Genomic DNA, 23,829 nt, shown 5'->3' on the forward strand with positions numbered 1-23,829 from the left:
CGTAAAGTTTGTTGTGTTCTTGGAGCAATATATAGAGCTTTTTGCTGCAGAAGACACAAGGCACCGACCACTCATAAGGAATTGGGTAAACACATTGTGCGATTATTTATTAAGACTAGGCACAATGAGTCTTAGATTGTTGCGTAGTTTGCGGCACTATAAGCTGTTTTCTGTTCTGATGCCCATGTAAAAGCGAAACTAAAATTGGAACACATAACACATCATTGCCCTTCTGGTAATGTATACAGACACATCTTAAAGGATTACTGCAGCAGAACTCTTTGCATTGTTCCAGATAGTTTTCTCGGATTTGCAAAGTGGCAAAGATCATACTGATAGTTCCCCTGATTGGTTAGGAGCCACACTGGGGGCGGAGTTTTCCCATTTCACCTACCACAGAATCATAGCGGGCAGGACACGGACCATGCAAAGGTCTGTTGACCTCGGGTGGGATTTTCCAGCCTTGGGGTGATGCAGCCGGAAATTACAGGCCTGGGTGTCTCGGCATGCACCTGGCAAGCAGTACCCGCAGGAGAGCTGGGGGGTGAGTGCAGCACTCGGGGAGAAGATCATGCCGGAGTGATGCCAGGGTAGTGCCAGGGTAACTTGATACCTGCTTGATGCCAATGGTTTGCCAGGGGATGCATCTGGGTGGAGATTGTTTCCTGATTTTCTGACTGTGTGCTGGGATGGCTTTTAAAATTGGCACCCGGATCTTTGAATCGCTGACTTGATGGAAAGGAGAGAGAATCAGAGGCCGCTCGCCAATGATATGCCATGGTACCCGCAACTTCAATTTTTTTTAAGTCCCGGCTATATGGCGGAAAAAGCCATTGGCCGCCTCAATGCCACTTTTCCCACCCAACATCAGCCTTTGCCAATATTGGAGAAAATCCTTCCCATTTTGTTGAAGCTTTTTGTCCTACACACCTCAGGGAAAATGTAAGAATACAAAATTTAGACTATCACAGCGATTTATGTTACAGGAGAAAAGGTTGCTGATTGAGCATCAAGTTAACTCTTGCTGCCATGGAGAAAGCAATGGGGAACGAAAGGCTCCCCAAGCTGCCAATGATTCAATAATCATTGTCCAAAGATGTGCGGGTTAGGTTGATTGGCCAGGTTAAAAATTGCCCCTTAGAGTCCTGGGATGCGTAGGTTAGAGGGATTAGCGGGTAAAATATGTGGGGGGAGGGCCTGGGTGGGATTGTGGTCGGTGCAGACTCGATGGGCCGAATGGCCTCCTTCTGCACTGTAGGGTTTCTATGATTCTATGATTCTATGATAAAAGGATGTACCATTCAAATATGTGCCTTGCGTCGAATAAGTTATCATGATCTTTTGAAATTTGGCATTCTTGAATTTGTCCTAATGGAAAAACTTCAGTAACAAGTTTCTCTTTTCAGCAACATTCAAGTTCTGTATCACCAAGCAACTCTTAGTAATGATATTTCTTATTGTGGTTCTTTTAATTCACAAACGGCACGTAGATATTCCTCATTGGCAGGATCAAACTCTAAGGCCTTTTCAAAATGTTCAATAGCTTTACACTTCTCCCCATCCAGTTGGTGCATTAAGCCAAGAACAGCATGGGCCTTGCTGTCTCTGCCATTCTCGTGAAGTTGCCTTTCTACAATCATCTTCAAATTCATATGACACTTCTTCCGTTCTTTTGAGTTATATTTAACTTTTAGTCCTTCCAGAAAATGGGCAATGGCATTTAATTCTGATCTCTTGTTCTTCAGTTCAAATAACCCAGCCCGGAAACATATTGCCTGCTTACTCTCTGGGTGTATACCCTCCAGTGCCAGTAGATTATTGTAGATCTCCCCTGCTTTCAGATATTCTCCATTTAATGAAAAGACACTGGCAAAATCCAGTTGTGCATGAATAAATGTTAATGGACGAGATACGGAAGCCTTTTCAAAATAATATTTGCACAGTGAGATCAAGTCAGCTTTCTGTCGAAAGGCAGGGTGGCGAGGGTCTCTGGAGCGTGGACTTTTGGTCAGTGCCATTAGTTTGTTTTTATAACACAGACCTATTTGGTGATGTAGGAAGGCAGAGTTTGGGGTAATTTCTAACGCTTTCTTCAACAACTCAATTGATTTCTCCACTGCTCCTTCTCTTCTCAAAAATTTTGCTGCATAGCGAATCACGTATGGGAGATCAGGAGATTTGTGCAACGCTCGTTCAACTAATGTGAACGCTTCCTCCTTCTGATTGAGGTCTTGTAGTTTTATAGCCAGCAGCACCATGGCTTCAGCATGATCCGGATCAAGCTCCAGCACACGTCTCAACTGATTTACTGATTCAACAGATCCAAAATTCTCTGAGGTATCATAAATCCCCTCCAGACGAGACAGAGCAGTCGCATATCCAAAATTCCATTCAATATCATCCGGATCTTTCTCCAGAGCCTTTTTAAAACATTCCTTTGCTTCTTCATAATATTGAGCAGCAGAGCTCAGCAGTGCCCAACCCTTCTCCCCATACACTTCAGGTATCATTGCTGTATACCGAGAGGCATCAGGAAATTGTTGACAGATCCTCTCCAGTTTGTCGAGGTAGGACTGAGCCTCTGTCAGTTGTCCCATGTGATAATTGACCCAGGCACGGTTTCCATAGGTGACGATGATTCTTTTTTCAAATTCATCTTCATGATTCTCCCTCAGAATCTTTTCAGCTTCCTGTAAGTTTTGAATCGCCTCCTCACAGTTTCCTTGCAGACAGTTTACAAAAGCGAGTTGGTTGTAAGACTTCTCTTGGTATTTCACATCGAGCTCTATTGAGTATTCTAATCTTTGCTTCATATCGTCCAAGTCAACGTTTTCTTTCTGTGGCCCCCACGTGAAGTGACATTGAAGCCAATCGAGCTTCACTTTCAACGAATCCTTCTCTTGATCACTGCAAGAGAAACAAATCTTTCGTAATCCACCTTAGCAGCAACTGTAATTCATTGATTTAATCTATTTGATCATTGGGATTAATTCATTGTTGCCTTTTTGGTTAGCATTTGGTACAGCTGAGATATTTACCAATGGTACAGTATTTCCTGCAGGAAAAGCAGTTCTCACAGCTCCTGAGGAAAATAGTCTCCTGAATTTTTTCAGTCTCGCTAGTAGAACAAGAAACCCTCTCTGAATGCTGCTTCAGCTGGGGTAGAGAGTTCTTCCAATGATCCAATCAGGTAATGGGACACCCGGGGCTAAACTTTAACCGCAAATTGAAATATAATGGTGCGTGGAGTTGAAAACATGTCAATCAGTCGAGAAGCTGACAGGGCTCCTCAATTTTGGGGGCAAGTTTTTTATTAATCTATAGGGTGTGGGTGTTACTGGCTGGGCCAGCATTTATTGCCCATCCCTAACTGCCCTCCGTTTCAGAGGGCAGTGGAGAGTGAACCACATTGCTGTGGCTCTGGAGTCATAGGTAGGCCAGGCCTGGTAGGGATGGCAGATTTCCTTCCCTAAAGGGTATGAGTGAAGCAGATGGGTTTTTACAACAATTGACAATGGCTTCATGGTCATCATTAGACTTTGAATTCCAGATTTTTATTGAATTCAAATTTCACCATCTGCAGTGGTGGGATTCAAACCCAGCTCCCCAGAGTATTACTCTGGGCCTCTGGATTACTAGTCCAGTGCCAATACCATTTTGCCACTGCCTCGCCTCGTGGGACATGCAATGAGTCAGTTGGGTGAGTGATTTGATTATGTCAAAGACTAGTTGGCTGCAGAATTAATCGCGAATCATGACTTAAACTGAGTACACAGGTTCCTAAGCTGTGTGAAACTCATCAAGGTAAGCAAGGGGAGAGCACAGTCAGTGGAGGGCCGGGATATTGACAGGGCTGTGAAAGTGACAGACAGTAAAGCCTTTACACAATGTTACAGGACAGTTTCCATTTTGCCTCAGTGTAAGGAGCTTGTGCCCAGGGGAATTTGTTTTCACTTCTTTGCTGGTAATTTCCAGCAGTTTGAGAACATTTCTGCTATTTTGAATTTTCACACGTTTCTCTGCACGTCCTGCTGTCAGTTTTCACTGCAGCACGGGAGCAGTTTCTGCAGCTCTGTCTTCGACCTCTGACGAGGAACATGAGGTGTAGTATCAGCAACAACAGCAGCAGCAGCAACATGAACAACATGAACAGCATCCGGTCACACTGGAGAGGGGGGATGCAGCTGGGAGGCCAGAAACAGCGTGCAGGAAGTGTTAATAGGATCGAAATGGAGCCAATCCTGTGCAAATCGACTTTCTGTCCTTTTTGGTCCCACCGGCAAAGCAGGGCCGGGAACATGGCATGCGATGCCAAACCCGGCACGATTTTGGCCTCGCAAGCAATCTTACTGCTTGCCACAGGGCTTATGTGGGATGGGATTGGGGGGGGGGGGGGGGGGGGGGGCTCTGCCGGGAGTGGAGCGGGGCTCTGCAAGGGGAGGGGGGGGGGGGTTATATAAGGTGGGTCACTTGGGGGATGGGGGCGTGGCGATCCGCCGGCGTAGCAATCCGCCAGGGATGCCCTGCGCAATGGCGCCCATGTGCTCTGGAACCAGTTTCCCTGACGAGCCTCTCTCGACTGGGCCAACCTGGCAGTGCCAATCTGTGCCGGGGGCAGTGCCAGGTGGCCATGTCCCTCACCCCTGGGGACTATACTTATCTTTACACCTCTGGGGATGACAGGGCAGGTTCTCATCCAGGTGAACCTGTTGTGAACCACGCCAACGTAACATTACGTTGGTGAGATTTGAAAATACGTCTGGGGGGAATATATGTTGGGGGAGGTCTTTTCTTATATTGAAATGTATGGAAATGTATTGTAATGAGGTTCACGCCCATAATGGCTATGAAATTAATTATACTTCTGGCGAGGGCAGTGTAATTCGGAGTTTCGTGATTTCCGGGTTTCGCCGGATCTTGAGCCCTCGCTGCCAATCCCCCGCTTGGAGAGCTCGGGTTCAAGATTTCCCTCGGTGTCAAGGAGTGTGAGGCATGTTTAAAATATTTACCAACTCAGCACAAAGCATCATTGATTCCATATGAAGTTCCCACTCATCATTGGTTCAAAAGCACATCTGACCTCTTTCACGTCCATGGCACTGACTTCATCGTCATCATCGACTACTTTACCAAGTACCCCTTTCTTCAACAATTACAATATATGTCAAGTACAACAGTCACACACACTCTCCGTGCTACTTTCAGTTTATTTGGTGTTCCACATGCACACACATCCACACGTGTGTGGGCACACAGGTACACACACACATGCACACACATCCGCACGTGTGTAGGCACACAGGTACACACACACACACACACATGCACACACATCCGCACGTGTGTGGGCACACAGGTACACACACATGTACACACATCCGCATGTGTGTAGGCACACAGGTACAAACACACACACACACACATGCACACACATCCGCACGTGTGTGGGCACACAGGTACACACACATGCACACACATCCGCACGTGTGTGGGCACACAGGTACACACACACATGCACACACACCCTCACGTGTGTGGGCACACAGGTACACACACACACACACACATGCACACACATCCGCACATGTGTGGGCACACACACATGCACACACACAATTTATACCTATCTTTATACCTATGTTTAACTGTTCTCATATGTACCTCATCTTAATACATGAGCCCACAGTGTTTACACAATGCACACACATCCGCACGTGTGTAGGCACACAGGTACACACACACACACACACATACACATACATCCGCACGTGTGTGGGCACACAGGTACACACACATCCGCACGTGTGTGGGCACACAGGTACACACACTCACACATGCACACACATCCGCACGTGTGTGGGCACACAGGTACACACACATCCGCACGTGTGTGGGCACACAGGTACACACACTCACACATGCACACACATCCGCACGTGTGTGGGCACACAGGTACACACACATGCACACACATCCGCACGTGTGTGGGCACACAGGTACACACACATGCACACACATCCGCACGTGTGTGGGCACACAGGTACACACACATGTACACACATCCGCACGTGTGTAGGCACACAGGTACAAACACACACACACACACACATGCACACACATCCGCACGTGTGTGGGCACACAGGTACACACACATGCACACACATCCGCACGTGTGTGGGCACACAGGTACACACACACATGCACACACACCCTCACGTGTGTGGGCACACAGGTACACACACACACACATGCACACACATCCGCACGTGTGTGGGCACACAGGTACACACACATGCACACACATCCGCACGTGTGTGGGCACACAGGTACACACACACATGCACACACACCCTCACGTGTGTGGGCACACAGGTACACACACACACACACACATGCACACACATCCGCACGTGTGTGGGCACACAGGTACACACACATGCACACACATCCGCACGTGTGTGGGCACACAGGTACACACACACATGCACACACACCCTCACGTGTGTGGGCACACAGGTACAAACACACACACACACATGCACACACATCCGCACGTGTGTGGGCACACAGGTACACACACACATGCACACACACCCTCACGTGTGTGGGCACACAGGTACACACACACACACACACATGCACACACATCCGCACATGTGTGAGCACACACACATGCACACACACAATTTATACCTATCTTTATACCTATGTTTAACTGTTCTCATATGTACCTCATCTTAATACATGAGCCCACAGTGTTTACACAATGCACACGCATCCGCACGTGTGTAGGCACACAGGTACACACACACACACACACATACACATACATCCGCACGTGTGTGGGCACACAGGTACACACACATCCGCACGTGTGTGGGCACACAGGTACACACACTCACACATGCACACACATCCGCACGTGTGTGGGCACACAGGTACACACACATCCGCACGTGTGTGGGCACACAGGTACACACACTCACACATGCACACACATCCGCACGTGTGTGGGCACACAGGTACACACACACACACACACATACACATACATCCGCACGTGTGTGGGCACACAGGTACACACACATGCACACACATCCGCACGTGTGTGGGCACACAGGTACACACACTCACACATGCACACACATCCGCACGTGTGTGGGCACACAGGTACACACACACATGCACACACACCCGCACGTGTGTGGGCACACAGGTACACACACATGCACACACATCCACACGTGTGTGGGCACACACACATGCACACACACAATTTATACCTATCTTTATACCTATGTTTAACTGTTCTCATATGTGCCTCATCTTAATACATGAGCCCACAGTGTTTACACAATCGCTGTGCCTTATGTTTTTTACTGTAAATAGGCCCAAGGAGTGATATGATACTAATATGACACAGTCTTTTCCCAATGGACTAGATGGCCATGCAATGCCAGTGGCAGTCAAGATCACTATAACCCTGGGTTAAATAATATAGCTGGGGCACCAAGGGTAGATTCCACACTGAGAAGTAAGTGGCATGTTGACTTCCGGGCCTGCCTTTGGAACATTCCCGATAAAACTATAATCGGGGCTTGTTAATTATTTTTGTTTCCAGCTTCTTCCAGGAATCCACTGATGACACTGGCAGTATTTCAAAATCTGCAGATCACAAGGCCATAGCTCAATCGGATACAACGCTCCAAAATCAAGAGCAAGAAATTACGGAAACATTGCATGTGATTCCAACTCAGACTTCCTCACTCTTGAGCAGGAAGGCCGTTACTAACATCCATCTGATTCACAGGTTTGAGGAACTGAAAAAGCTGAAAGGCCAGCTCAAACATTTCAGAGCAGAATTCCGACAGCTGTTCGCGGGACTAGGGAAGCTGTAACTCTACATCCTGAAGCAAAGTTTGATTCCAGGAAACAGCAATATACAGCAGATATACAGTAATATACATTCTCCTACATCTCAGTGGCAAGGCCCAAACAGGGTGATGCAACCCTTGCTGAAGAGATAGAAACCTTTGTATTGACAGCAACTACAATACTTATCAGGAACAACTCAGCGACAGAATCAACTGAGGAATGTACAGGAATCTGATACAGAATGCCCTTAGCTCAGGGATCACTGTGTCAAAGGATGGTCAGCATGTCACCAAATGCCATTCTTTGATAGCACTAAGAGCCGAGAGGACACCTCAGTGAATTTAATGATCTACTCATCTACAACAAGACACTGATCATTCCGAGAGTTCTGAGACTAGACATACTACAACTGATGTGGGAAATCCTTTTAGGTGGCCTGATTAGTTTAAAGACTGAATCTTTTCATTAAACGTTTATTTCACAAAGGCAAGAAAAATTTATTCAGCTCAATGAAATTCTTCAATTAAACTAGTTTCATTAAAACATTGACATGTTAGAATCAAAAACATTACAAATTAACAGTATTCAGACAAACATACAATTAAGACAAGACAAATCTCATTTTGGCCAAAATGGGAGATGAATGGATCCACCTACACGGCTAATGAGCTAGCAGCTTTCACAAAAGATCTCAGATTTCATGCCAAAGAACAGGATTGGTTATAGTTTTCGTTATCAGATTAATTAAAAGCAATTTCATTCATTCACTGTTCGGTCAATCTAACAATGGCATGTCCTTCAATCAATCAAATTTTGACACCTCCAAATATTGATCTGTCATTTGTCTATCCATTTTACGGAAGTTCTCTCCCCAAAATGGCTTCTTATGATTCAGCATTTCTCTAACCAGTTTAAACCAGCTCTAATACCAAAAGAAACCTTTATCTTTTGGTTTTATCACCCGGCCTGGGTAATTTACTTTGTTGCATAATTTGTGCCTGACTTGTGCTGATCTCTTTCACAGATACATCTTTCATTATACTGGCATGTTACAAACTCATTTCTTTGAGATATTATTAAGAGGTTACTTAAATATTTTGTATTATTCCTCATGTTGGCTATTTAGAATTCGTCAGAATTCTCAACTACAACAACGATTGCACCAAAGATGTTTGAGCATCAGAAAATGTCAAGCCAGAGCGAGATTTTCTCTTTGGTTGCCAGGTCTCTCAGAGTTACTGGAAGAGATGGCACTTGTGCTATTCATCATCAGGAGACAAGAGAACCATTGATGTCATCTTCATTCCCACCATGACCACCTGAGGCATTGTATGGATTTGTCCATCCTAACAGCTCACCTAAATACCCTTAAGCTATTGGTGAAGCTGAAAGAAGAGTGTGTACAATGAAAGCATTGCTGAGGAAGAATGGTGAAACCCAACTTGCTGTTCTGAGCTCCCATTCAATTCCACTCCAAAATGGTTCAGCACCATGTGAACTGTTAATGGTAAGAAGACTAAGAACTCAGCTCCCTATTCTGCCATCACATCTATGCCCACTCCAGGTAATCATAAAATCCCTACAGTGAAGAAAAGCTCTGACCAAGACCCCAAGAAACTACAAAGGGTTGTGAACGTAGCTCAGTCCATCACGCAGACCAGCCTCCCATCCATTGACTCTGTCCACACCTCCCGTTGCCTCGGAAAAGCAGCCAGCATAATTAAGGATCCCATGCACCCTGGACATTCTCTCTTCCACCTTCTACCATTGGGAAAAAGATACAAAAGCCTGAAAACACGTACCAACCGACTCAAGAACAGCTTCTTCCCTGCTGTCATCAGACTTTTGAATGGTCCTATCATATATGAGGCTGATCTTTCTCTTCACCCTACCTGTAACTGTAACACTATAGTCTGCACCCTATCATTTCCTTCTCCCCCCTGTACTCTGTGAATGATTTGTTTACCGATATATTGTGCAAGAAACATCGGCCACGATTCTCCCGAAAGTGCTGAATTGGCGGTAAGACTGTTCCAGATCGCGCCATTCTGTCAGTTCAGCTTCTCACCTGAATCGCCACACTCTGTGCACTGAAAAGGTCCCAGTCGTGAATCTCATTAAAAACCCAGGGGGGGCGGGGCCTATTCGCGCCAGAGTTTGGCAGTTCTGGAACTCTGCGCATGCGCAGTGGCCCCAAACTCTCAAACTTCGTTTGCTGGCCAGCTCAATCGCAGTGCTGCCCCTCCAGCCCCCCCCCCCCCACCCCCCATGGCCCAATCGCAGCCCCCACAACAATTCCCGGGCCAGCCCTGACTCGCCCCATCCTGGGGTGCCCGATGCCCAGGCCCCCCACCCCCCAGCAGTGGCAATCCCCCTACCCCCCACACCCCGGCAGACCAACCCCCAACCACCCCCCCCCAGCCCACCCCAATCGCTGCCCTCCCTCCATCCCAGACCGATCCCCAATGCAGAGTGGGAGCGGGACCCCCCACCCCCACCGGTGGCACCCAGGCCCTGCCCACAATAGACCCCATCCCGTTGGCACTGCCCGATGCCCGGTGGACAGTGCCAAGGTGCCCCCTGGGGATGGGTACTATGTCCCTTGGGCAGTGCTGGGGGTTCAGGCTGGCACTGCCAGGGTGCCCATGCTCAGGGGGCACCAACCCCTGCCACCCAACCCTCTGAGGAGCCCCAATTGCCCCCTCTTCATTGCGGCGGAGTGTCCTGCTAGTTCCCCAAATGCGGGGAGCAAGTTTGAACCCTGCCAGAATGAAGTACTCCTGGTGAGGTGGGAGATTCGATCGGGACCTGAAAGGTCCCGATAATTAACTAATCTACACATTTAAAATAAGTTTAAAAAAGATTTAAATGACTTACCTGCCTTCCCACCGGTTTCCAGCGTGGTCTGGCCGGCGACTGCTCGCTGGCTCTGGGAGATGCGCATGTGTTCCCCACGCAAGTGCAAATCAGTGATCAAGGCCACAGATGCGCGTCTCCTGGCCGACCCGCCAGAAAAGTGGCGGGCGCGGATCGGAGAGTCGTGGCCATTACTTTTCACTGCGTCCCAATACATGTGGCAATAATAAATTAAATCAAATCAAGAAAATCCACATAATTGCACAGCACCACAGTAAGGCCACAGCCAAAGGTCCATTTGGGATGATCCTGACAGCTGGTGGGCTGAAAAATCCCATCTGGAGAGTTTACAACAACAACTTGCATTTATAGAATCATAGAATCCCTACAGTGCAGAAGAAGGCGGCACGGTAGCACAGTGGTTAGCACTGCTGCTTCACAGCTCCAGGGACCTGGGTTCGATTCCCGGCTTGGTTCACTGTCTGTGTCGAGTTTGCGCATTCTCCTCGTGTCTGCGTGGGTTTTCTCCGGGTGCTCCGGTTTCCTCCCACAGTCCAAAGATGTGCGGGTTAGGTTGATTGGCTATGCTAAAAAATTGCCCCTTAGAGTCCTGAGATGCATAGGTTAGAGGGATTAGTGGGTAAATATGTAGGGATATGGGGGTAAGGTCTGGGTGGGATTGTGGTCGGTGCAGACTCGATGGGCCAAATGGCCTCTTTCTGCACTGTAGGGTTTCTATGATTCTTCTATGAAGGCAATTCGGCCCATCGAGTCTGCACCGACCACCATCCCACCCAGGCCCTATCACCATATCCCCCTATATTTACCCTAGCTAGTCCCCCTGACCCTGAGGGGCAATTTAGCATGGTCAATCCACCTAACCCGCACATCTTTGGACTGTAGGTGGAAACCGGAGCACCCGGAGGAAACCCACGCAGACACGGGGAGAACATGCAAACTCCACACAGACAGTGACCCGAGGCTGGAATTAAACCTGGGTCCCTGGTGATGTGAGGCAGCAGCGCTGACCACTGTGCCACTGTGCCTCACCTTTAATACAGAGAGATCAGTGCTATCAACCAAAGTCTGACAGCAAACCTCATAATAAGATATAAGGGTACGTGGTCAAAGGGGTAGATTTTAAGGAGTGTCTGAAAGAATGAGACAGCATGAGAGAGGCAATTGCAGAGCTTAGTGCCTGGGCAGCTGAAGAAACAGCCACCAGTGATGTGTGAAGGAATCGGGATGCACAAGTGGCCACAGATGAAGAGAATAATCATGAGTATTGCCATAGTAATAAAAGCAAATTACTGCAGATGCCGGAATCTGAAACAAAAACAGAGAATGCTGGGAAAACGCAACAGATCAGGCAGCATCTGTGGAGAGAGAAATAGAGTTAACATTTTGAGTTCATTAAACTCTTCATCTGAACTAAAAGAGAGGAAAATGTGCTGGACATTAAACTGTAGCTGGGAGAGATTGCAGCCAAGAATTAGCAAACTTAAGAGCAAAGAGACAGATGGCATTGTGTGGGAGGAAGGGGAAGGGAGGGTTTTTGAGGACATTGAGACCAAAATGTATTGGATATAAAAAAAGAGTTAAGATAGACAGGAAAGGTCACAATCTAAAGTTGTTGAACACAATGTTGAATCCTGGGGCCGTAACATTGTCATGGTGGTCTAAGGTATGGCAAGGTCTGCAAGAGATTACAGGCTACAAGATGAAGGCATGTAAAATCGTCGGCTCCAATGCACCCCTCTCTAATGAGCTCAACGCATTCTATGCCTGTTTTGAGCAAAGGTTAGTGAGAGCATGCCCTCCACTCTGGAAGCCTTGGACGAACCTGTATCTGAGGTCACCATTGCCAACATCAGAGCAGCCTTCTCAGAAGTCAACCCACAGAAAGCAACTGGCCCAGATGAGGTACCCAGACGAGCACTCAGATCCTGGCGGGATATTCACAGACATCTTCAACCTCTCTTCACACCAATCTGAGGTCCCTACCTGCTTCAAGAAGACGACCATCATCCCAGTACCAAAGAAAAGCCAGGCAGCGTGCCTTAATGACTGTCGTCCGGTGGCTCTGACATCTATCATTATGAAGTGCTTCGAAAGGTTAGTCATGGCATGAATCAATTCCGGCCTCCCAGACAACCTGGATCCACTACAGTTCACCTATCACAACAACAGGTCCACAGCAGATGCCATCTCCCGGGCCCTACATTCAACCCTGGAACACCAAGATAACAAAGACATCTATGTCAGACTCCTATTCATAGACTACAGCTCAGCCTTCAACACCATTATTCCTATGAGACTCATCTCCAAACCTCATGGCCTCCGGCTCGGCTCCTCCTTCTGCAACTGGATCCTAGACTTCCTAATGCACAGACCGCAGTGAGTAAGGATAGGCAACAACACCTCTTGCGCGATCATCCTCAATACCGGTGCTCCGCAAGGCTGTGTCCTCAGCCCCTCAATATACTCCTTACACACCTATGACCGTGTGGCCAAATTCCTCTCCAACACGATTTTCGACTTTGCTGATGACATCACCATAGTGAGTTGGATCTCAAACAATGACGAGACGGAGTACAGGAAAGAGATAGAGAATCTGGTGAACTGATGCAACAACAATAATCTCTCCCTCAATGTCAACAAAATGTCAACAAAGGAGATGGCCATCGCCTTCAGGAAGCATAGTGGAGGACATGCCCTCAATGGGGACGAAGTACAAATGACCGAGAGCTTCATGTTTTAGGGGTCCAGATCAGCAACAACCTGTCCTGGTCCTCCCATGCTGACGCTACAGTTAAGAAAGCCCACCAATGCCTCTACTTTCTCAGGCAACTGAGGAAATTTGGCATATCTGTTCCAACTCTCACCAACTTCTACAACCAGAAAGCATTCTTTCTGGTTGTATCACAGCTTGGTGTGACCGTAAGAAACTGCAAAGGGTTATGAATGAAACCCAGTCCATCACTCAAACCAGCCTCCCATCCATTGACTCTGTCTACACTTCCCGCTGCCTTGGAAAAGCAACCAGCATAATCAAGGACCCCACACAGCCCAGACATACTCTCTTGCACCTTCTTCTGTTGGTCCAAAGATACAGAAGCCTGAGATCGTGTACCAACTGACTCAAAAACAACTCCTTCCCTGTGCCTTCAGACTTTTGAATGGACATACCTTGCATTAAGTTGATCTTTCTCTACATCCCAGCTGTGACTGTAACGCTACACTCTGCACTCTCTCCTTTCCTTCCCTATGTGCAGTATGCTTTGTCTGTATAGCACGCAAGAAACAATACTTTTCACTGTATACTAAAACACTTGACAATAAAAAATCAAATCAAATCAAATCAAATCAGGTCTTCTGCACCATGTATGTTGAGAGTCTTGGGGGGTATTTTACCATTTTTAGTCTAAGTGCCGGGCGAGTGTGGAACTGGGAGAGTTCCAGACCCAGTTTTTTGGGCGTGTTTTTAGGACGCCCCCATACGCACTCTGGCTGCAAAAGTCTGAGTGAACCTGTTGCTCGCTGCAGAAGCTTATGGGTGGGACTTAACATGCCCGAGAGCCTGTAGTGGGAGGCAGTGCGCATGTGCAGGCCTCTGATGCTGCACATACACATTAGCAGTAGAAGGGGTCTGACAGACGAACAGAGAGTTGTCAGGCCCCTGCTACTGCAGGCAGCCTGAAGCAGCACCTCCCCCCACCCGCAATTGCCCGCGGCCGTAGATGCAGCTCCCGCTGCCGCCCCTGCAGCCCAGACCAATCATGGACCCCCTCCCTCCCCCCACCGATCACTGCAGGTTGGCAGCTGACCCCCTCCCCATTAGCCCCGCCCCCATTGGCCCCTCCTCAATTGGCGCAATCCCCTGGCACTGGCCGGGGGGCATTGCCGAGGTGCTTGGTGGGCATTGCCCAGGTGCCAGACTGACATTGCCCAGGTGCCAGAGTGGCACTGCCAGTCCCGCACTGCCCAAGAGCATCCCCCCTTTGCCCTCAGACTCCCTGCACCCCCCCCCCCTGCCCTCGGGAGTCCTCAATGGCCTCCGATTCCACCGGCGAGGTCAAGTCGACTGCTCCCCGTTCATGTCTATTCCTCGCCGGTGAGAACCTTTCCCGGCGAGATCATAAAGGCAAGCGAGCCCGAACGATTGAGCGCTGGGTTCACTGATGACATTGAAGTGCTTAGTTAAATAAATTTCAATAAATTCACCTCCCTCTCGCCCATTTCCGGTGAGAGGCTGACCGCGCCGGAAATCCTGCGCTCGTAAACTGGCGCCAGCCGCGAAAACCGGCGTCAATCGCACTCATCGCTTTACGTCCCACTTTACCACTGCGTTGCACCCGAACGCGATGGTAAAATCCCAGACATGATGTGGAGCTCGAGGGATCTATCTGTACATTATCTACCCTCAGTAACATATTGAGAATGATCAGGGTTCTGGTGATTGAACACAATTGCATGAAGTTTATTACTCGCAACAACTACATAAAAAACACTGCACAGGCCTTGATCTAGCCTGGCTCCAAACAGTTATGTAGTTGATTATTTGACCATATGACTGACTGAGAAAGATATCCATGAGGTCTTACTGATACTGAGAAACAACAGTTGTGAACACCTGCAGTAGTGATCACAGATAAGCGTGAACATTAACACAGAGGCTGTACAATTTATCCTCCAGCCTTTATACATGGTGATGTCACAGCGTTGATACAATGCAGCTTCTTAAAGATACGTGTCATTGCAACGCCATGCATACAATATCATAACAAACACTGAAAACAGTTTCAAGTTATCCAGGCCGTGGTATCTCCTGCAGTGTTTCCTTTGCATTATAGACTACCCAAAAATCCTGATAAGAAATAATTACTAAACGTGTACAGCTATCATAGAACTATGTACAAAGAACAAAGAACAATACAGCACAGGAACAGGCCTTTCGGCCCTCCAAGCCCGCACCGCTCCCTGGTCCAAACTAGACCATTCTTTTGTATCCCTCCATTCCCACTCCATTCATGTGGCTATCTAGATAAGTCTTAAACGTTCCCAGTGTGTCCGCCTCCACCACCTTGCCCGGCAGCGCATTCCAGGCCCCCACCACCCTCTGTGTAAAATACGTTCTTCTGATATCCGTGTTAAACCTCCCCCCGCCTCACCTTGAACCTATGACCCCTCGTGAACGTCACCACCGATCTGGGAAAAAGCTTCCCACCATTCACCCTATCTATGCCTTTCATAATTTTATACACCTCTATTAGGTCACCCCTCATCCTCCATCTTTCCAGTGAGAACAACCCCAGTTTACCCAATCTCTCCTCATAACTAAGCCCTTCCATACCAGGCAACATCCTGGTAAACCTCCTCTGCACTCTCTCTAAAGCCTCCACGTCCTTCCAGTAGTGTGGCGACCAGAACTGGGCACAGTATTCCAAATGCGGTCGAACCAACGTTCTATACAACTGCAACATCAGACCCCAACTTTTATACTCTATGCCCCGTCCTATAAAGGCAAGTATGCCATATGCCTTATTCACTACCTTCTCCACCTATGACGTCGCCTTCAAGGATCTGTGGACTTGCACACCCAGGTCCCTCTGCGTATCTACACCGTTTATGGTTCTGCCGTTTATCGTATAGCTCCCCCCGACGTTAGTTCTACCAAAATGCATCACTTCGCATTTATCTGGATTGAACTCCATCTGCCATTTCTTTGCCCAAATTTCCAGCCTATCTATATCCTTCTGTAGCCTCTGACAATGTTCCTCACTATCTGCAAGTCCAGCCATTTTCATGTTGTCCGCAAACTTACTGATCATCCCAGTTACACCTTCTTCCAGATCGTTTATATAAATCACGAACAGCAGAGGCCCCAATACAGAGCCCTGCAGAACACCACTAACCACAGGCATCCAGCTGGAAAAAGACCCTTCCACTACCACCCTCTGTCTTCTGTGACCAAGCCAGTTCTCCACCCATCTAGCCACCTCCCCCTTTATCCCAAGAGATCCAACCTTTTGCACCAACCTACCATGAGGGACCATGTAAAACCAGCAACACCGGACTATGAGGCTTGGAACTTCCCAACTCTTCTCAGCTGATCTTAATCATCATCACCCTCCACGGGCTTGCATGTCTCAACTTTGAGTCAGAAGGTTAGGGGTTCAATGCCCACTCCAGAGGCTTGGTCACATAATTGATTCTGGCATTGCTGTGTCGCATTGAGGGAGGTGCTACATGGTTAGAGGCAGCATCTTTTTGGGTGTGTCATTTAAACAAGGCTCCCTCTAGCCTCTGAGATGAATATTTTCCATTATCCTGATAAATATTTATCCCTTCATCAACATCCCTAAAATAGATCACCCAGTCATTATCACGTTGTGCAGCTTGTTATGTGTAACCTGTCACCTGAGCTTCCGACAATATCACAGTGACGGAGACATCAAAACACACTCTGCAGGCTGTAACACACTTTAGATGTGAAACATGCGATATTAATACAAGTCTACTTCATTTAAATATGCATGAATCACAAAAAGTTGGTTTGCAGGTGCAGCAGGTAATTAAGAAGGCAAATGGAATTTTGTCCTTCATTGCTAAAGGGATGGAGTTTAAAAACAGAGAGGTTATATTGCAGCTGTATAAGGTGCTGGTGAGGCCACACCTGGAGTACTGTGTACAGTTTTAGTCTCCTTACTTGAGAAAGTATATACTAGCACTGAAGGGGGTGCAGAGGAGATTCATTCGGTTGATTCCGGAGTTGAGAGGACTGACTTATGAGGAGAGACTGAGTAGACTGGGGCTATACTCATTGGAATTCAGAAGAATGAGGGGAGATCTTATAGAAACATATAAGATTATGAAGTGAATAGATAAAATAGAAACAGGGAAGTTGTTTCCACTGGCAGGTGAAACTAGAACTAGGGGGCATAGCCTCTAAATAAGGGGGAGCAGATTTAGGACTGAGTTGAGGATGAACTTCTTCACACAAAGGGTTGTGAATCTGTGGAATTCCCTGCCCAGTGAAGCAGTTGAGGCTACCTCATTGAATGTTTTTAAGGCAAGGATAGATACATTTTTGAACATTAAAGGATTTAACGGTTATAGTGAGCGGGCAGGTAAGTGGAGCTGAGTCCACGACAAGATCAGCCATGAGTTTATTGAATGGCAGAGCAAGCTCGAGGGGCCAGATGGCCTACTCCTGCTCCATGTTCTTAAGTTCTTATTAGCCTCAAACACTCTCAGACATATACCAGGGGATTAGGAACAACACGCTTTGTATTTTAAAAGGGTATTTGTTACACAGATTAATAATATTTACTGCTCTTATCACACTTGCTAATGAGGAGAGGATGGGAGACAAGGAGGTTGAAGCAGCAGAACAGTTAGTGGAGTAGAGAGCAGGACTCTACAGCAGCAGAGTCACAGAAACAGGCAGCAGTAAATGTCACTTCTCAGCCTTTTGGCTACGATCAAGCATGAGATCAGGTCCAATGCCTGTTGCTGGCAGCTTGGATCTAGTAGGTCCCTTTTGTGGGGACCGTGAATTGGATTGAACCTGAATTGGTTTAGGAGTAAGGGGATGGATTAAGGGTTTTCCCCATCCAGTCTGTACGTTGGCTTGCAAATCAAGGAGGGGAGTAAAATTTTGTGTCTAATTTCTTGTCTTGGTGCAGTAATAACACTAATCTGGATGTCTCACTGTGACAGATAATCCCACTCTCGTGTTTCAACAACTGCGTAATTTATCCTATCGCATTTCAGAAAAAAGCTCCTGTTTAACCGTTTACATTTCTAAAAGTCTAATACAGATAGGATTCCATATTTACCTCATAATGCTGATCGAGAACTAAATTCCTTCTTCAGCTTTACTTCCACCAGTGAGTTGGTGATGAAGAGTGCTTGATGTGTTATCCTTTCCTGATTATTTATACCCGGAGTGTGAGATTCGAAACTGAAAGTGTGATATAAACCTACTCGTCACTGTTTTATCTCCAGAGATACTGGTTCCAAAACACGAGCCGTGTATAATGTCACAGATCTCAATCATCCTATTGACAACTTGGACACGCACACCAACACAGAAAGAACCAACAAGCCCAACCTGTTTAACTAATCTCAGCTGTTTACCATATTCCCACCGGGAATCCACTGATACGAGATTCTTCAGTGGCTTTTCGAGGGCAAATTGACCTCAGTGTTGGCAACACCAACATTTGAAATTCAAGTCAGGCTGATCAGTCACTGGCACAGGACTTGAGCAGCACATTCCCTCCCGCACCCCCCCCCCCCACCCCCCGCCGCCATCCCACCCCCCACACCCGCCACTGTCTTGGCAGTGACACCATCCCTAATCCCAGGATCAGGGACCTTAAAGAGAGCAGTCACTTCCCGGGCCTACCCCTCACCTGCCGTCTACTCTGAGTCCAAAGAGCTGGATTCCTGATCCTTTGTTTCCCACTCCATACAGTTGTTTTCAAAGAAAATAAATATGCAAAATGGCTCAGAGATCAACAGCATCAAGTCCTTGAGGAGAGACTTCCAGCCCCACAGATCGAGGAAGGATCAGGGCTTGGTTACAACAAGGAATCAGACTGGTTGCCATTATTAAAACAAATAAGAACTGTCAGTCTGTACCCACAATCCAGTGAGGTTACTGGAGCAAGATTGAGGATGTGGGTCATGTGATCCCATCGACCAAGTGGCAGAACAAGAGTTTTATGACACATCTGGGCTGGAATTTTCCCATCCCGCCAGCCAAGTCTCTGCTCCCGCCAAATTCTCCAAACTCACTGCAGCGGGAGCGAGGTGTGAGTGGCCGGTAAGATTGCGCCCATGATTGTTATGAACCAATTGGATCTCTGGTAAACAATCCAAATTGGGAAAAGGACCATAAATGAACAGAAAGAATAAAAAAATGCTGGAATGCAGCAATAACGGGCTCGATTCTCCCATCCCGATGAGCACATTTTTGGTGCGTTGGGTTGGGAGATGCGCGTGTCAGCCATTTCGCGGGATGTGTGCATGCGTTCTTGACGCATGCAAGTCTTCCACAGCTGGAGAGCGGGTGCAGTCGGGACTGCGCTGGAAACCAACGGGAAGGCAGGTTAGTGATTTAAATCTGCTTTTAGTGCAATTTAAATGTCATTATCGGGCCTGGTATGGAATTCTCCAGGCCCGATCGCATCTCCCACCCCGCCAGGAGTATTTCATTCCAGTGGGGTTTAGAGCAGCTCCCCACTTGCGGGGAATGAGCGGGAGACTCCGCTGGAGTAAAGGGGGGGGGAATTGGGGCTCCCCAGGGGGTCGGGCGTCGGGGGGGGGGGCGTGCCCCGGGCATGGGCACCCTTGCAATGCCAGCCTGTGCCCCCTGGCATTGCCGAAGGGGCAAAGTTCCCATGCCTTGGGGGCACCTTGGCATTGGCCACTGGGCATCGGGCAGTGCCAAGGGGGTGGTGCCAAGGGGCGGGACGAAGAGGTGGGACCTATTGTAGATGGGGCCAAGGGGCAGGGCCTATTGTGGGCGGGGCCTAAGGGACAGTGCCAAGGGGTGGAAACTATTGTGGGCAGGGCCTATAGTGAGCGGGGCATAGGGAGCAATCGGTGGGGGTGGGGGGTCTCGCTGCCACTCTGCAGACGGGATTGGTCGGGGCTGGAGCCGGGTCAGCGATTGGGGGGGTGCTGACAGGGTGTGGTCTGCTGGAGGGGGGTCTGCCCCCTGTGGGAGTGGGAGGGAGGGTCTGCCGGTAGGGGATGAGGGGGGAACCGTCACTGCTGGGGGTGGATGGGGGGCTGGAAATTTCAGCGCTCTGGGACGGCGGGAGTCGGGGCTGGCCTGGGAATGCTTGTGGGGGCCACGATCGGGCCGTGGGGGGATGGGGATGGAGGGGCAACAATGCGGGGGTCCCGGGCTGGCCAGCAATGTGCAATCTGACAGCTCGGGGCTGCTACGCATGCGCAGAGGCCTGGAACTGTCAGCCTTTGATGTGAATAGGACCCCCAGGCTTTTAATAAGATTCACGATTGTGACCTTTGCATTGCACAGAGTGTGGGAGATTCGAGTCGGAACTCCCACCAAAAAAACAATCGTGAATTACACCATTTCTCTCGCCAAGTTAGCACTTGGAATTCTTTTGGGAGGATCAGGCCCAACATCTCGGATGGAGGAGTATTGTGCTGAGCTCACTGCCTCATGGTGGGAAGAGTGGGAGAAGAAGGAACTTGGTGTGATACATACAGCTGTCCAGGAATGTCTGAGACAGATTCAGTTCACTTCGACTGAGGCAACCCAGTGGTCCGACAAACTGAACTCACTCAGCCCACTGCACTGACTGCCAGCATCAATCAGCCTCACATTCAACACATTCAACATCCTCTTTATAGACAACGTTTGCTCATCCTTATTGCCTGTCTTACCATTCTTCACAGGGCATCACAGAATCAGAGGATTGTTGCAGTGCAGGAGGAGGCCATTCGACCCATAGGGTGGGATTTTGTGGCCTCGTTCTTCCCGAAACCGTAAAATCCCGCCCGAGGTTAACAGACCTTTCCATGGTCCGGCCCTCACTCGCTCCGATTCCCATAGCGGGCAGGACGGTGAAATTCTGGCCATGATGCGTGGGTTAGGTTGATTGCTCATGTTAAATTGACCCTAGTGTCAGGGGGATTAGCATGGTAAATATGCAGGGTTACAGGAACAGGGCCTGGGTGGAATTGTGGTCGATGCAGACTCGATGGACCGAATGGCCTCCTTCTGCACTGTAGGGATTCTATGATTCTATGATGTCTGTGCTGGCTCCCCAAAAGTGTAATTTACCTCGAGCCATTCCCCCCGCTTTTCCCTGAAGCCCAGCACATTCTTCCTTTTCAGATAATAATCTAATTCTCTCTGAAACTCCTTGATTGAACCTGTGTCTATCAAAACTCTCCAGCTGTGCATCTCAGATCCCGGTTGCACGTGGTTAGCACTGCTGCCTCACTGGGTTCGATTCCAGCCTTGGGTCACTGTCTGCATGGAGGTTGCAAGTTCTCCTCATGTCTACGTGAGTTTCCTCCGGGTGCTCCGGTTTCCCCCCACGCTCCAGGTTAGGTGGATTGGGTCATGGTAAATTGCCCTTTAGTGTCCCCAGATGTATAGGTTAGATGGATTAACAATGGGAAATGTGTGGGGTTATGGGAATAGGGCGGGGGAGAGGGCCTGGGTAAGAGACTTCGTTGGAGAGTCGGTGCTGACTCGATGGGCTGAAAGGCCTCTTCTGAACTGTTGGAATTCCATGATTCTCTCACTGTGCAAAAATGTTTCTCCTCGTGTCTCTATTGCTTCTTTTGCCAATTACCTTAAATCTCTGCCCTCTTGTTCTTGTTCCTTCCACCAGTGGGAGCAACCTTTCCTTATCTGCTCTCTCCACACCCTCAAGATTTTGAATATCTCCATCAATAAATGGACAATAAATGCTGGCCATCACTCTTGCATCTGTGGAGAGGACAGCAGCTCACACGATGAGGTCAGGTGGGCAGTGGCCGTCACTCCCATGATCTCATGGGGCCTAAGGCCCTGGCACCATATTGAAAGGACACCCAGATACACTTTTGTGCTGATTTTAAAGTCCTGAGAAAAGAACTCCTGTGGTTTATCTTGGCATTGGGAAACTGATTTTTGCCCACACGTCATATTAAGACGCCCGCCTGCCCCCCTCCTACCCGCCACCCCCCCCCCCCCCCCCCCCCCCCGCCCCGCCACACTTCCTGATGCTGCCACATTCTGCCCATTGATACAGGGTGAATGTAGATCGGGTCGCCATGTGACTACTCAATGACATGATCACATCAAGCGTCATGTGGCGGGAGTTCACCAGATTTCCTGGCAGGGCACAGTGCTTCTTACAGTTGTAGAGTTAGTTAAATAATCTTCCTGTTATCACAGTCCTCATTGCAATCATTCTTACAGTCAACCACAGAACATGTGCCAGGGCTGGTGGCATGGTGCAAGGACTTTGAATGATTGACCCACGAATCTTTGATGAAAATGTGGCAGACAAGAGGGAGAAGTTTAAACAGGAGTGGCTCACATCTTGCGGTGTAGCGTTTTACAACAAGCAAAAAAAAAAATACAGGAGTACATGTTGCTGAAGTTAGCAGGTCCTGAAGGAGTACCTTCCAACCTGCAATGAGAAAGAAGACCTTGAAATAATTCTGAACAAACTTGAGGTCATCTGTCTTCCAGTTAAGACCCCATTTCTCAATCACCATACTTTTCACTCCACCATCAAAAAAGGACACAAGTCTATTCAATTGGTGGCACAGTAGTTAGCACTGCTGCCTCACAGCACCAGGGACCCATGTTCTATTCCTGGCTTGGGTCATTGCCTGTGTGGAGTCTGCCACATTCTCCTCATGTCTGCATGGGTTTCCTCCGGGTGCTCCAGTTTCCTCTCACAGGCCAAAGATGTGTGGGTTCAGTTGATTGGCCATGCTAAGTTGCTCCTTAGTGTTCGGGGAATTGGCAGGATAAATACATGAGGTTACAGGGGTAGGGCTTGGGTGGGATTGCTGCCGGTGCAGGCTTCACAATGCACTGTTGAGATTCTATTCTATGAATCTTATGTTGCCAATTTGAAAATTTTAGTGACATGATGCAGATTTGGAAATTTTACAGGTGAGTTTGTTAGGGTGCCCTGCAACAACTGCTGCGGCCAGTAATTCCCAAACAAAGCACCGGGTTTTGCATCAGGACAGGTGATGGCCTCGTGGTATTATCGCTAGACTATTAATCCAGAAACTCAGCTAATGTTCTGAGGGCCTGGGTTCAAATCCTGCTACTGCAAATGATGGAATTTGAATTCAATAAAAAGTATCTGGAATTAAGGGGGTGATTCTCCCAAAAGTGCTGAATTGGTGGGAAAACTGTTCCAGATCACGACGGTTTTTTCAGTGCAGCTTCAGACCTGAATCTCCCACACTCTGTGCAATGCAGAGGTCACAATATGCAAAATTGAAATGCTGGAAACTTTATCACACGTCCTAAGTACCAGAAACAGAGTACCACAACCATTCCTTCATATGTGACAGACCGAGATTGTGAGAGAT

General features: G+C 48.2%; 1 protein-coding gene and 1 pseudogene across 2 annotated transcripts in view; both read right to left on the minus strand.

The window, feature by feature from the left end:
• The window catches only part of lipf (lipase, gastric), a 911,257-nt gene that overhangs the window by 140,985 nt on the left and 746,443 nt on the right, over positions 1–23,829 (minus strand). The gene's annotated exons all lie outside the window — the stretch shown is intronic.
• Positions 1,455–3,656, minus strand: LOC144500243 (interferon-induced protein with tetratricopeptide repeats 5 pseudogene; annotated as a pseudogene).

This window comes from Mustelus asterias, chromosome 11, assembly GCF_964213995.1.
Source record: "Mustelus asterias chromosome 11, sMusAst1.hap1.1, whole genome shotgun sequence".
Lineage (NCBI taxonomy): Eukaryota > Metazoa > Chordata > Chondrichthyes > Carcharhiniformes > Triakidae > Mustelus > Mustelus asterias.